This window comes from Balaenoptera musculus, chromosome 8 (genome assembly GCF_009873245.2).
Source record: "Balaenoptera musculus isolate JJ_BM4_2016_0621 chromosome 8, mBalMus1.pri.v3, whole genome shotgun sequence".
NCBI lineage: Eukaryota > Metazoa > Chordata > Mammalia > Artiodactyla > Balaenopteridae > Balaenoptera > Balaenoptera musculus.
In genome coordinates, this window is record NC_045792.1 from 3539071 (window position 1) to 3552055 (window position 12985).

The following is a 12985-nucleotide window of genomic DNA, read 5'->3' on the forward strand; positions in this document are numbered from 1 at the left end:
GTCTCACAAATTCTCAGAGGCCATGGCTGGTTCCTTCATCCTCTCACACGGGCTCAGGACAGACTTTGCCTGCACACAAAAGCTTGATCTGTAAGTGGAGTTGGCAGCCTTCTTTTGTCAGTGAGTAATGTCTTTCTTTCTCTTCTGGTAGACTTGGAATCCTCAACGCCATCTGGCAATTTTCTCTCCATCTTCCTACCCACGATGGAGCCACACCCCTCAAACCCCCCTTAAAAGCCAGATGACAGCAGGAACCTTCCACTGAGCAGAGGTGAAGCCTTAGACGTCTGTCAGCACCCCCGCTGTAAAGATCTGCCAGCTTCTCAGATCAGTATGGGAGGAGGCTGTCTGAGTGGGTTTCATAGCTGCAGCAGGAACACCGGGCCCCGCCTCCCATGCCTCTCAGGCTGACCATCTCATCGGAGGTGCCGACATCCCCAGAAGCAGGCCCCAGACTGGCGGCCCTTAGCCAGGACCCATCTCAGAAGCACACACCCAGCTGGAGCCTCCTGGTTGCTGGGGTGAAAGGACCTCTCTATCACCACAGGAGGAATCTGATGAATTCTGGACTAAAAAGGGGTGTTGTTTTCCCCCAATGACAGACGTACTCTCTAGTCCCCAACCCAGCCCCTGGTGAAAGGTGTTTTTGTTTGTCTTTTTTACCTTTTTTATTACATTTTGTCTTGTTTATAATGCTTACCTGAAGTGGGAGGGAGCAGTAACACCCGAGGATGTGAATTATCTTGCAGTCAGTGGGGGAGATTCGGCCACCAGCACATGACAAGGGAAGGTAAGACGGGAGAGGAGCAGAGAGTCAGCTCCCCGGGGACTGGTTAGGTGTTCAGTGGCCGTAACTGACTGTTTCATCTCACAGGAACACACAACTCCATACATGGGTGCGGATCTCAGTCTTACAGGGAAGCACTCCTTGACACGGGAAAGCAGGTGATCAATAGCCCATGAGACCCCTATATAGATTGTTCCTATTTAACTCTTCAGGTGTATACAGGCAGAGAAAGAACCATTTCAAAGATGAGCTTTAAAAAAATCGCCTGACATTCTTTGGAATTGTTGTCACAGGGCAGTATATGGACTGTGAACAAATTCCCCCTCACCCCAAATCCACCCAGAAGGGAATGGCTGAAATGGGGAGGAACACACATTTGCCTGGGCACGGTGACCTTGAACAAACCTCTTCACATCCCTGGACTTTTCTTTCTTTCTTTCTTTCCATACAGAGGAGGGGCTGGATATTGGATGAAACCCTGTCCAGCTCTGTCACATCAGTTAAGAGAGCAAAGACGGTGACTTCCAGTCCCTGGCCAGTTTCTGGAACAGAGATGATGCTCTCTGAATGTTTGTCATCAAAACGAATGAATGATTATATTTCATCTTGACTCTTATCTCGGTAGAGATTTTCTTCCACTTCATTTGGGTCTCAGTTTGAGGAAAGAAGGAAGGAAGGAATGAAGCATGATGAAAGTGAGGGAGGAAAGAATGTAGCTTTGACTCTGAGAGGACTGTCTTGACTTTCTCTGGGCTCCTAGAAGAAAAGTCCCTATCCTCCATTTTCCCTCTTTAAGCCTGCCAAAATCACATGGATTAAGGCTACCATACAGCTTTGAGGAATAAGCCACACCCCCAGACTTCCACAGAGTCCAAGGACCTATTCATCCCCGATTAGCCTGTCTCGGGTTGATAATCAAAGTACACACTTTTGGTTTTCATTTTTCTAGAGTCTTTTCCATCAGCTCTCCTTCCATTTTATCTTTTCATCATTCCTCTGAGGAATGTAATACTTTACACATGTGTAGGACTTTCTAAATTATGAAGTATTTCATACCCAATATTTTATTTAGATCTTGACAATCACTTTTTAAGGTAATTTGGGGGAGTTATTAGTGTCTTCATTTTACTGAAAAAGAAACTTTTGCCCAAGGTCAGTCACCCACTTTTTCAAGAGGCAGCAGCACAGGGGTTAAGAAATAGTTCTGCCGACAGACAACCAGGTGTGAATCCCAGCTCTGCCACTGATTAGCTCTGTGTCCTTCAGTAGGTGGTTTAAAATCTCCGTGCCTTAGTTTTTTCATTCATTAAATGGGAATAACATGGCACTCTCGTCACAGAGAACAGGCGGGAGAAGGGGTTATATTTAGGATCCTTAGAACAAGCCCTAGCACACAGTGCGTTATAAATGTTTGTCGTTTTCATTGCCGAAGCCGAGACTAGAACCCGAGTCCCCCAACTTCCAGCTCAGGGATATTTCCACTGCCCCCACTGGTGTCATCCTCAGCGTGCAGACCAGAACCTAAGGCCATCCACGTTTCAGTGAAAAGCTCATCCAAGTCTCCGTTTATTGGGTCCAGAGCTAACATCTTCTGGAACTCCATTAAACAAAGCTGCTTCCCGTTGCTCTGGGCAGGGTGTCAACCCTCTAAAGTTTCAAAAGTTTATAAACCAAGCTCTCTCATCCAGTATTACTGACAGCCTGAAGGCAGACACTCCCGCTGTCCTGGGGAAAGGTCTTCTTCCTTCAGTCTTAAGAGACAAGGCTCAGGGTGACTTGTTGCTATGGTGATTCTCCTTCCTACCTCCCAGCATTCGCTCAGGCCAAGTGTCCACTGGAAAAGTCTCTCTTCTCTTCCTTCCTCTTGCCATTTTCATCGGTGCCAGACTACTTGATTCTGGACCATTGGTTTCTGACTCTCTGAGTACAAGTCTTGTCTTTTGCACTTTTATTATGTACTTCTTGCGAGTACGGACTATGTTGTTTGTGGCTTTGTACACTCCGTTGCACGTAGCAAATGCTCAGGACTCAGCAGGGACATAAACAGTGCTTAATTCATGAATGGACTGACTGTCTGAGGGATTGGTGGTGGGCTCTCCGAGTAGGTGACAATCATCCCTACCCCTTGGTTGCAAGTTCAGGTGGTCAGAGAACTTGCCCAGATGGCGTTCAACACCACAGTGCTTGAAAAGGGGAGACGTTTCAGGAGTTGTCTTGGGGGAGGGAAGAGAGTTCTCTGTATGCTCACACCAGGCCGGCTGCCACTGAGCCTCAGAACCTGGTCTGTGCCGCCGTCTGAGAGCAAGGCGTGTGCACGGAAAACGCAGGCGGAACCACAGCTCGGGGAGCGCACCAAGCCAGACGTGACCTTGTTCTTCAGTTAACAACAAGTGAAAGTCATCTGCCCCAGGGTCACTTGGCACCAAAGTCCCGCAACAGAAGGGGCTCCACTTAAAGGGCAGCGCAAATCCAGGGCATTAAAATAACCTGAATGGTGTTGTTTTCTGATCAAGTGCCTTTCCCTCTCGGGTTTGTGATTTTTGAGCCTAAGAATGTCTCCTCACAGCTCAGGTTTCTCTGCTGCCACCCTGGTCTCCGGCCTGGAATGTGCGCACTGGCCATTGAGGTCTGATGTAACTATGTCACAGTCCCAAAGTGGAGAGACATTATCTCATGGCCGGTGGCAGCGGGCGGGCACCGGCGTGCTGCTGGCAGCCCCGGCTCAAGGCGGCTGGTCCCGGGAGCGCTGCACGTCCCAGCTCTCAGTGGACAGACAGCCGGAGGCCCTCGGCTCCAATCTGTGCCCAGTAGGTTGGGGTCCTGCAACTCTTCCCGTCCAGAAGCAGCCACGGGGAAACACAGGCCAAGGTGCAGACAGGCTCACTTTTGGGCAATCACGTTGGTCCGCAGAAAGGCGGTCCCTGGTCGGGAGGCCCTTGAGCACCTGGAGGGCTCAGTCTGAATGCAGACAGCAGCTGGTCACACGACGAAAGACGTGGGCTCACGGCCACGCTGAGCTGCCACCCTTCCTTAGCTGGGCCCCTGCGGGCGATGGCTTCCCCCGCAGGGCAGGTGGGGCCTGGTGGCCTACGAGGAGCCATCCCTTTCAGCACTTGGAGGGGCCGAGGCCTCAGGGGGGACCATGCACCTCTTGTGCGCAAGAGAGGGCAGCAGGGCCTGGCCACTCGGTCGTGATGACCTTCTGGGTGAGGATCTGCCCCTTCCCGTGCAGCTCGGGGAGGAGGAGTGCGGGCGGGCCCTGGCCTCCTTGGCCAGCCTGCTCACTCTCTCACTCCGCCACCTCTGCCGTGAGAACTGCTGTGGCAGCCCAGCCATTGCCCAGGTGGGTCCCTCCCACTCCTGCCTCTGCCCCACCGACTCCTTCCAGACGGCTGCTCAAGCCTCTTCTCGGTGGTCCGGGGCATGCCTCCTGCTGGGCACAGCACGGAGCGCCCAGCCTCCAGGCCCCAGGCGGAGCTCCTCCAGGGCGGGAGCCTGCACCGCTGCTTCCATCCCGCACACAGCTCCTCCTGCCACCGCCCGTTACCGCCACATGTGGGCACCCGGGCGCCTTCGAGGCCCTTGCACGCGGAGACTGTAGTTTACCTGTCGGAGCCCCCAGTGCCAGGAGGCACGCTCACAACACTGACTCAAGAACACACCAGCTCCAATGGCATCCAGCACACTTGGCATCAAAACCCAAGATGGGATCCAGGGATGCAGCCTCCTTTCCCACGCGCAGCCTCCTCGCCTCCCTCCGCCAGGCCCAGCACGCTCGCATCGGGCCTCTGCGCGGCTCTCCTGCCCGCGCGTCTGCCCGGACATCCAGTGCTCACGCCCTCATCCATCTCTCCATCGCCATCCATCCGTCTCTCGCCAAATGCCACCTTCTCTTCTCAGAGAGGACTCTCCTGATCACGCTGTCTAGAAAACAGCTTTCCTCATGCCACAACCCCTGTCCGCTTTATTTGTCTTCCTAGCACTTATTACCAGCTGACTGTCATTACGTTATCTCACGCTGTAGGACAGTACACGACGCTACACATTTTTAGATTTTTTTTATCGTGCGTGACTGACCCCCGCAAGACTGCAAGCTCCAGGCGAGCCAGGACCTCGCTTTATTCCCAGCTTGTCCTTGGTGCCCACAGCAGTGCCGGAACGTTGCAGGCACTCACCGTTTGCTGAATGAATGGGTGGGGAAATGCATGAGCTGATGAACATTCCTTGGTAAAGTCAGGACCATTACGCGTGATAATGGGATGGGTAGTCAACCGCGGGATGATATGAGGCTTCATTTTAAAGAACCAAAGAGCACCAGAGCTGTAAAGGTCCTTGAAAGTCAGTCAACCCCCAACTGCACAGAGTAGGAACCTGAGGCCCAGGGAGGGAGAACGAATGCAGTGAACACTCGCAAGGTCAGTGTCTCTGACTTCTAACCAGCCGTCAGCTCTTCCTAAAACAGGGTCTGACGGGACGATTCATCCGAACATGTTCTGAGCTATCAATTTTCTACTGGTTTTGCATTCAAATGAGTTTTATGAGGATGAAAAACAAAACAAACACGAGAACAAGGCCAGCAGCGTCAAATTTCACCTCCTCACACCTTCAGGTGTCTTAAGAGGCATGACTGGAAAGCAAGCTTCTCTACCAATGTTGTCCAGACTCCCTTCAGTAGCCTATGACCTGCACAAACACTGGGACATCGCCTGTGCATTCTTCCCGACCTTTGTGTGCTAGGCGGGACCCTGCAGGACGGTCTGCATTTGGAATAGAGGAAATCTAAGCCTGTGCCCAAAGCTAAGCAGGGGCTCTGGGCCTCTGTTCGCCCTTCTCCCTGGACACCTGTGGAATCTGACTGCAGCCACTTTAGATGGACGGGACCCACTCAGTGCTGCCCATTGGACATCAGCCATTCTAGACATTCCTTTAAAAAAAAAATTCTCCAGGGGCTTCTAAGAAAGTCCCAGCCAGTCAGAAGCCTTCTCTCCCAGCTGGCCCTCCAGGGTGACTGCCCCCTTACTCTCCGTGTAAGATTGTGTTCGACAGCAATGGAAACCAACGGTTCAACACCGATCATTTCTTGGCAGGACAGATTGGCATGAGACTTGTCCCAAAACAAAATAAGCCCTTCAGGGAAGTATATTTCAAGCTGGGCTCACGTTCCCAAGCCTCTGAGATTCTTACATGGCTGACACAGGAGCCGAGGGCAGCTGAGCTCCAGCAGAGCCAACAATGATCGGCAGTAACAGGACGGCGGCGAGGGGACACTCAGGGCCGGGTGTGTTCCTGAAGGGCTCAGACAAGGGTAACTGGAAACGCCGCAGACCTCGTCCTGGGGAGAGCCTGTCTACACTGCAGCCTGCTCTTCTCAAATGGCCTCGTCGGTGACTTCAGTCCTGGAGGAGGGGTGTGGAGGTCAGAATAGCACCCCTTCCTTTCCCTCCACTTCTTTTTACTTCCCAATTCCTCCACAATTCTTTCTCACCACCACCGCCTTTCCCACGGCTGTATGTGCCACTTGGGGGAGCTGTGTGGACCTTCTGTCACCAGGGAGCATGCCATGTCATCTGTGCCTGGAAACTTGTTCCATCATACGACTCTGATCGTCTGCATCCTAGGTTGCTATAAAGCCTTGCTTTCTAGGCTTGGTTCCAGTGCGGGCCCACAGCATGGCTCAAACATCAAAGGTGGAAAAGGCCCCAGGGACATCATGGTTCTCGGCGCCCTGGGAGTAACCAGGCCACTTTTGAGCTGCATCTTCCGAATGCCCACCAGAGGGCGCCCGAGACCTCCGGAGTCAGGCCGCGGCCGGGGCCTCAAGGCCAGCAGGTGGCGCTGTTGCCTCAGCCACAAGCAGGGAGCGGTCTCCGCCGGGCGCGAGGGCAGCGTCCCCGTGGCGGGCAGGTGGCGCCCCTGCGGGCGGAGGGCGATCCCAAAGGAGATGTCGCCGCGGCCCCACCAAACGCGGCTTCCCCGCCTCAGAAGCACAGCCAGGCCCTAGCTAGCCTGACTCGATGGAAAGCTCCAGGTAGGAACCGAATTCTCGGTTTGGGGTTCTGGCTGCGCAGCTGCTTTGCCGGGAGGCCTGGAAGGAAGTCATTCATTCTCTCTCCCCGCAGCTTCTTCGACCTTCCATGTGTTCGCCCAACATAAATTAAAGCCATACTCTAGGACCAAGTGGGCTCAGGACTTAGGAATGAAAAGGACAAGCCCTGTGCTGGACAGCGTCTTGGTGGGCAGGATGGGGAGGGGCGTGGGGAGATTCTAGACGGTCTGCAAGCTGATGTGGGCAGAGGGGCAGCCAGAGCAGAGGCGGCCAAGGCAGCCTGCAGGCTGAGCGGGCGTGTGTGAGTGACAGGTGGCAGGAAAGGAGCCGGGTGAGGACGCGGGACCAGACGGGGGCTTCAGGCTGGGTCCAGATGTCCCTCCGCGGGTGTCAGGGTCCACATGCTCTGGGCCAGGGAGCATCGCTAAGAGCACGATTTATTTACAGGTGCATGAATCTGCACTCACTAGTTGATAAACAAGTAATCCCCAGGGTGAGGGAGAAGGGGGAGACACCCTTACAAGGTCCACCCTCTGCTGGGTTTACCTGGACCCAGAGCCCTCTCCAGGCACTGTTCTCTCTGCTTCCAACCTGACCAAGAAATACAATAGACTCAGTAGGTTGTGGACTTGTCAGGATCTAAAACTGAAGAGCCGCTGTATATTTATTTAGCAAGATAAATATGCACATGCATTATTTATGCAGAATAAGTAAAGAATTTATAAAGCCACATATTGTCATTTATTCATCAAGACAAAGGTGCAGACCCACATTTTATAGATAAGAAACGTGAGACTCAGGTCACAGAGTTCATAAATGGTGGCACTGGCACTCCCGTCCGGGCTTTCCGATCCCTCCTCACCAGGGTCCTTATGGAACTGACCACCAGCTGGGGAAGTGAAGTCTGGCGTCGCTGGTACCCAGAGATATCAGATCCCTGGTTTCAGTTTTCATTCTAAAACCCCTGTCCGTCCAGCATGAGCACCAGCTGGTCCCAGCGTCGAGGATCGCAGTGCACCGTGGGTTCTGGAGAGCCTGGAGGGATTTTCACGTGTCCCCCTGTCTGGGGCACCGTGGCCAGGGCAGTAGTCAGGTGGGCCGTGCAAAGCTCTGTTGGCATCCGGGACAATGTTGCAGGGAGGGCCATCCATGAGTGTCTGTGATTTTGTGGACCCAGACACTTGGTCTCCAAACAGAAAACAGCCTGAAATTTCATTTTTTAAAGTCTCTGCTACAGAGATCCCTTGCCAGTGTATTGAAATTAATAGAATGTTTTTAATCAACTAAGTGTACTGAGTGCTGTGTAAAGATCCCGGAAGGAATAAAGCCCACCAGTGAGGCAGAGAGAAGTGGAATTCTAGCAAAGACAAGTGAAGGACCCCACACTCAGCATCACTGGAAAGAAGCTAACTCCTGCAAGAGGACAGTGGTGGGGGCAGACCGTAAAAACAAAAAGAAAAAGCAGTTAACAAATGACATGACATGGTCCATAAAATAACAGGTAAATTAGCATCAGATTTCCAAGAATCTGTGAGTTGAGCACTTAAAGAGACCAGCTCTCTGAAGCTCACAATCTGGGATGACGGTACTGCACCCCATAGAGGGGAAACAACTTGCTCTCATAGAAATAGCTGCCGTCAGCTTGGGCTCACAGCAGGTCCAGCCCTGGTTTCGGTGCTCTATATGAATTAACTCATTTAATCCTCCCAAAGAGGGCATGGAGGACGAGGGTTTCCCCCATATTTTCAGATGGCGAAATGGAAGCTTGGGAAGGACAAGTAACTTGCCAGCTCATCTAGTCGTAAGTGGCAGAGCTGGGATTCACATCCACGTGGCCCAGCTCCTAGGCCATCCTCACAATCACGGTACTTTGTCACTGGGTCCAAGAACCAGCGCAAATCAGTAGCAGAACCAACGAAGCCCCGATACTCCACTCCTAGATCCTGTTCTTTCCACCGTGGCACTCTTCCCTGGTCCTGCAGCCCCTCTGTCAGGGATGCTCTTCACCCAGATCCCCAAGGCCTGCTCCCTCAATTCCTTCTCTGACCACCCCAGATAATGCAGCTACCCCCTCCCACCCCGTGCACCCCGGCACGTCCGACACCCTTGGCTCTGCAGTTACCACCACCTACTTGTGCTTCATGTGTCTTCTCCCCTAAAACGCATCGTCTGAAGGCAGTGTCTGTTGTCCTCAGAGCCACGGCCCCGGCACATATGAGCATTCAGTAAACAGTCGATGAATAAACAAATGAGCAAGTGGTAGATAAATTCCCAGGCCCGTAGCGGAGAACTCAGGTGCTCTGTGCCCCATGCTGAGGTCGCCCTGGGCTCCTTGTGTCTGAGATGCTACCCACACGCCCAAACCAGGCCAGATGCTGCCTCCTCTGGAAACCTGAAGCCTTCCACCATCTGAGCTACTGGTGAGATTCATTCCTCGAGGTTTAATGTCACATCTCCACGAATCTTCTCTTCAACTGTGGGTATTTCTGAAAGGGAGAACATAATACGTCAATGAATTATCGGCCATGGACACTCCTGAATATACTAAAATAGTACATAAACAACATTTTATATAAAACAGATCGAAACTAAAATATAGCTAGCCTGGATGCAGCCCTTAGAGCACACCCATCATAGTGCCAGCTACTTTACACGTTGCACTAGTTGCCAAATGTTTCTGGCTCTCAGCTTTCCTGGCACCTGTGGGGATTGTACTTCCCAGACCCTTTGTGGGTGGGTGGGTGGCACCGTGTGACTGGTCCTCGCCCATCCGATGTAAGTGGGCCTGTTACCCATTTAAAATGCTAACGAGAGACCCTTGGGAGCTCTCTTTCCCTTTTGGTTCAGCCACCCGGCAACCTCAGCCTGAGTCCCTGAGTGACCATGATGAGCAGGGGACCCCCATGTCCCCAGTCTCTGCACAGCACTCTTTGGAGGTGGTCTGTGCTGTCATCGTTTTGCAGATAAAGAACAGGCTCTGAGTTATTAAACGATTTTCCTGAGATGACACATCTAATAAGTGACAGAGCCAAGAATGGAACTCAGGTGTGTCTGATGCTCAAACACATAACTTTCACCTACTTTTACTCTCTCTTCCAAATCTTTATTAAATAAACAAGGAATGGGACAATGGGAATACCAGCTATTCCCTGGAAAACAGAAGCTTTGTCAGGGCACCACGGCTCTGGGGAGTCAGGAGGGCACTGGGGGCCTGGGAATCCCATGATATAGAAGGGATGTAAAGGGGACGTCTGCTGCCCACTTTGTCCCTGTTCATATTTTCGCGTGTTGAAGAGTTAGAATCCTTCGTCTTTAGTCTGATGCTTTCCCTCTGCAGACTCATTAATGAGAAGGTAAACGAATATGCAGGGAGGCCTCACGGTGTGCCAGGCACTGTGCTGAAGGCGCCCTGATGGGTCAGCTCTGCAGCCCCTACTTTCAAAGACCTACAGGCCGTCCAGTGGATCCCACTGCTTCCATTTTTCATACAGAAGCGGTCACCACTGCAGAGGATAAGTGGTCAGCCGTTTGCTCTGAGAGTTCTCGGGGGTCAAATCTCAGCACAACTTTTGAAACTTCTGTGCGGTTCCATGTGCCTCGTCTGCCCGAAGCTCCACTCGCTCTTGTGATGTGATTGGCGAAGAGATGGGGAAACCTCTGAAAATACAGTAGAGAGAGATGTTTTTGTAAATGCGAAATTGTATATTGGGACGAAAGAGACCCTCTACTTCAACCCTCATGGTTAGTTTTTATTTTATTTTATTTTTTAAATAAATTTATTTATTTTATTTATTTTTGGCTGCATTGGGTCTTCGGTGCTGCGCACGGGCTTCCTCTAGTTGCGGCGAGCGGGGGCTACTCTTCATTGCGGTGCGTGGGCTTCTCATTGCGGTGGCTTCTCTTGTTGTGGAACACGGGGTCTAGGCGTGCAGGCTTCGGTAGTTGTGGCACGCAGGCTAAGTAGTTGTGGCACACGGACTTAGTTGCTCCGCAGCATGTGGGATCTTCCTGGACCAGGGCTCGAACCTGTGTCCCCTGCATTGGCAGGACGATTCTCAATGACTGCGCCACCAGGGAAGCCCTTGTGTTTAGTTTTTAAAGAGTGAGGATACAAATGCATTCTCACCAATACTGAGGCTCTTTAAGAGGAAGGCGTGGGGAATCAGACACGGAAAAGGAGCCACTATAAATACTGTGACCAACGGAATTCCTGTGGCCTGATGGCTTTGACAACAAACCCCTGGCTAGCTGTAATCGCACCTCCTCACCACTCGAGATTAGCTAATATGGGTGAAGCACTTGGAGTGCTTCTGAAGGAAGCAAAATACTGTCATTGTTAGTATGATTCTGTTAGATACCTCCCTCTTGAGATTCTCAACAGATTTGCTCTGTGCCCGTTTGGCTGCTTCTTGCATCGCTGCTTCCAGAACCAGGAACAAGTTTCTCCGGATCAGATGGGCTTCCCTGCTACTTCTTTGGAAGACGTGTTAAAGTGAAGGTCCTGGGGCCCCAGGAGCAGGCAGAGACCAGGAGGAGGAGGAGTCAATAAACGGGGAGAAAGAGAAAAGAAAGCACAGCGACAGCATCTCAGTTCTCTCTTCTTCCGATTCAGGCCTTTGCCGAAGCATCGCATTTGTTTAAAGAGCAAATGAGGTGTAACTTGTTACTGAAAGCGGAGCTTGAAGCTCTCACTATAAATAGCATATAATAAGCAAAATCCTTGCTACCTCAGAGAAAAAAAGGGACCCTAAAAAGAAAAAGAACACTGATGCACAGAACAGACAGTTATTATAAAAACAGGAGGGGAAGACACCTTCAAAATGGAGGAAGAGTAAGACGCGGAGATCACCTTCCTCCCCACAGATACAGTAGAAATACATCTATACGTGGAACTGCTCCTATAGAACACCCACTGAACGCTGGCAGAAGACCTCAGACCTCCCAAAAGGCAAGAAAATCCCCACGTACTTGGGTAGGGCAAAAGAAAAAAGAAACAACAGAGACAAAAGAATAGGGAGGGGACCTGCACCAGTGGGAGGGAGCCGTGAAGGAGGAAAGGTTTCCACGCACTAGGAGCCCCTTCGCGGGCGGAGACTGCGGGTGGCGGAGGGGGGAAGCTTCGGAGCCACGGAGGAGAGCGCAGCCACAGGGGTGCGGAGGGCAAAGCGGAGAGATTCCCGCACGGAGGCTCGGCGCCGAGCAGCACTCACCAGCCCGAGAGGCTTGTCTGCTCAGCCGCCGGGGCGGGCGGGGCTGGGAGCTGAGGCTCGGGCTTCGGTCGATCGCAGGGAGAGGACTGGGGTTGGCGGCGTGAACACAGCCTGAAGGGGTTAGCGCACCACAGCTGGCCGGGAGGGAGTCCGGGAAAAGGTCTGCAGCTGCCGAAGAGGCACGAGGCTTTTTCTTACCTCTTTGTTTCCGGGTGCGCGAGGAGAGGGGATTCAGAGCGCCGCCTAAACGAGCTCCAGAGACGGGCGCGAGCCGCGGTTGTCAGCGCGGACCCCAGAGACGGGCAGGAGACGCTAAGGCTGCTGCTGCCGCCACCAAGAAGCCTGTGTGCGAGCACAGGTCACTCTCCACACCGCCCCTCCCAGGAGCCGGTGCAGCCCGCCACGGCCAGGCTCCCGTGATCCGGGGACAACTTCCCCGGGAGAACGCACGGCGCGCCTCAGGCTGGTGCAACGTCACGACGCCTCTGACGCCGCAGGCGCGCCCCGCCTCCTCCGTACCGCTCCCTCCCCCCGGCCTGAGTGAGCCAGAGCCCCCGAAGCAGCTGCTCCTTTAACCCCGTCCTGTCTGGGCGGGGAACGGATGCCCTCAGGCGACCTACACGCAGAGGCGGGTCCAAATCCAAAGCTGAACCCAGGGAGCTGTATGAACAAAGAAGAGAAAGGGAAATCTCTCCCAGCAGCCTCAGGAGCAGCGGATTAAAGCTCCACAATCAACTTGATGTACCTGCATCTGTGGAATACCTGAATAGGCAACGAATCATCCCAAATTGAGGAGGTGGACTTTGGGAGCAATGATATATATATGTTTTTTCCCCCTTTTTCTCTTTTTGTGAGTGTGTATGTGTATGCTTCTGTGTGAGATTTTGTCTGTATAGCTTCGCTTTCACCATTTGTCCTAGCGTTCTGTCCGTCCATTTTTGT

At 52.6% G+C, this 12985-nt stretch overlaps 1 protein-coding gene across 4 annotated transcripts in view; it reads left to right on the plus strand.

Moving 5' to 3' along the window:
• Positions 1 to 2796, plus strand: part of SNX19 (sorting nexin 19) — a 49079-nt gene extending 46283 nt beyond the window's left edge. For 2 of the 4 annotated variants that reach the window (XR_005020828.1, XR_005020830.1), the window contains exon 11: positions 152 to 2796. The gene's annotated coding sequence lies outside the window, so the exon portion shown is untranslated. The remainder of the gene's footprint in view (positions 1 to 151) is intronic. The other 2 variants (XM_036859428.1, XM_036859430.1) reach the window with 1 other exon arrangement.
• The last annotated feature ends 10189 nt before the right edge of the window (positions 2797 to 12985 follow it).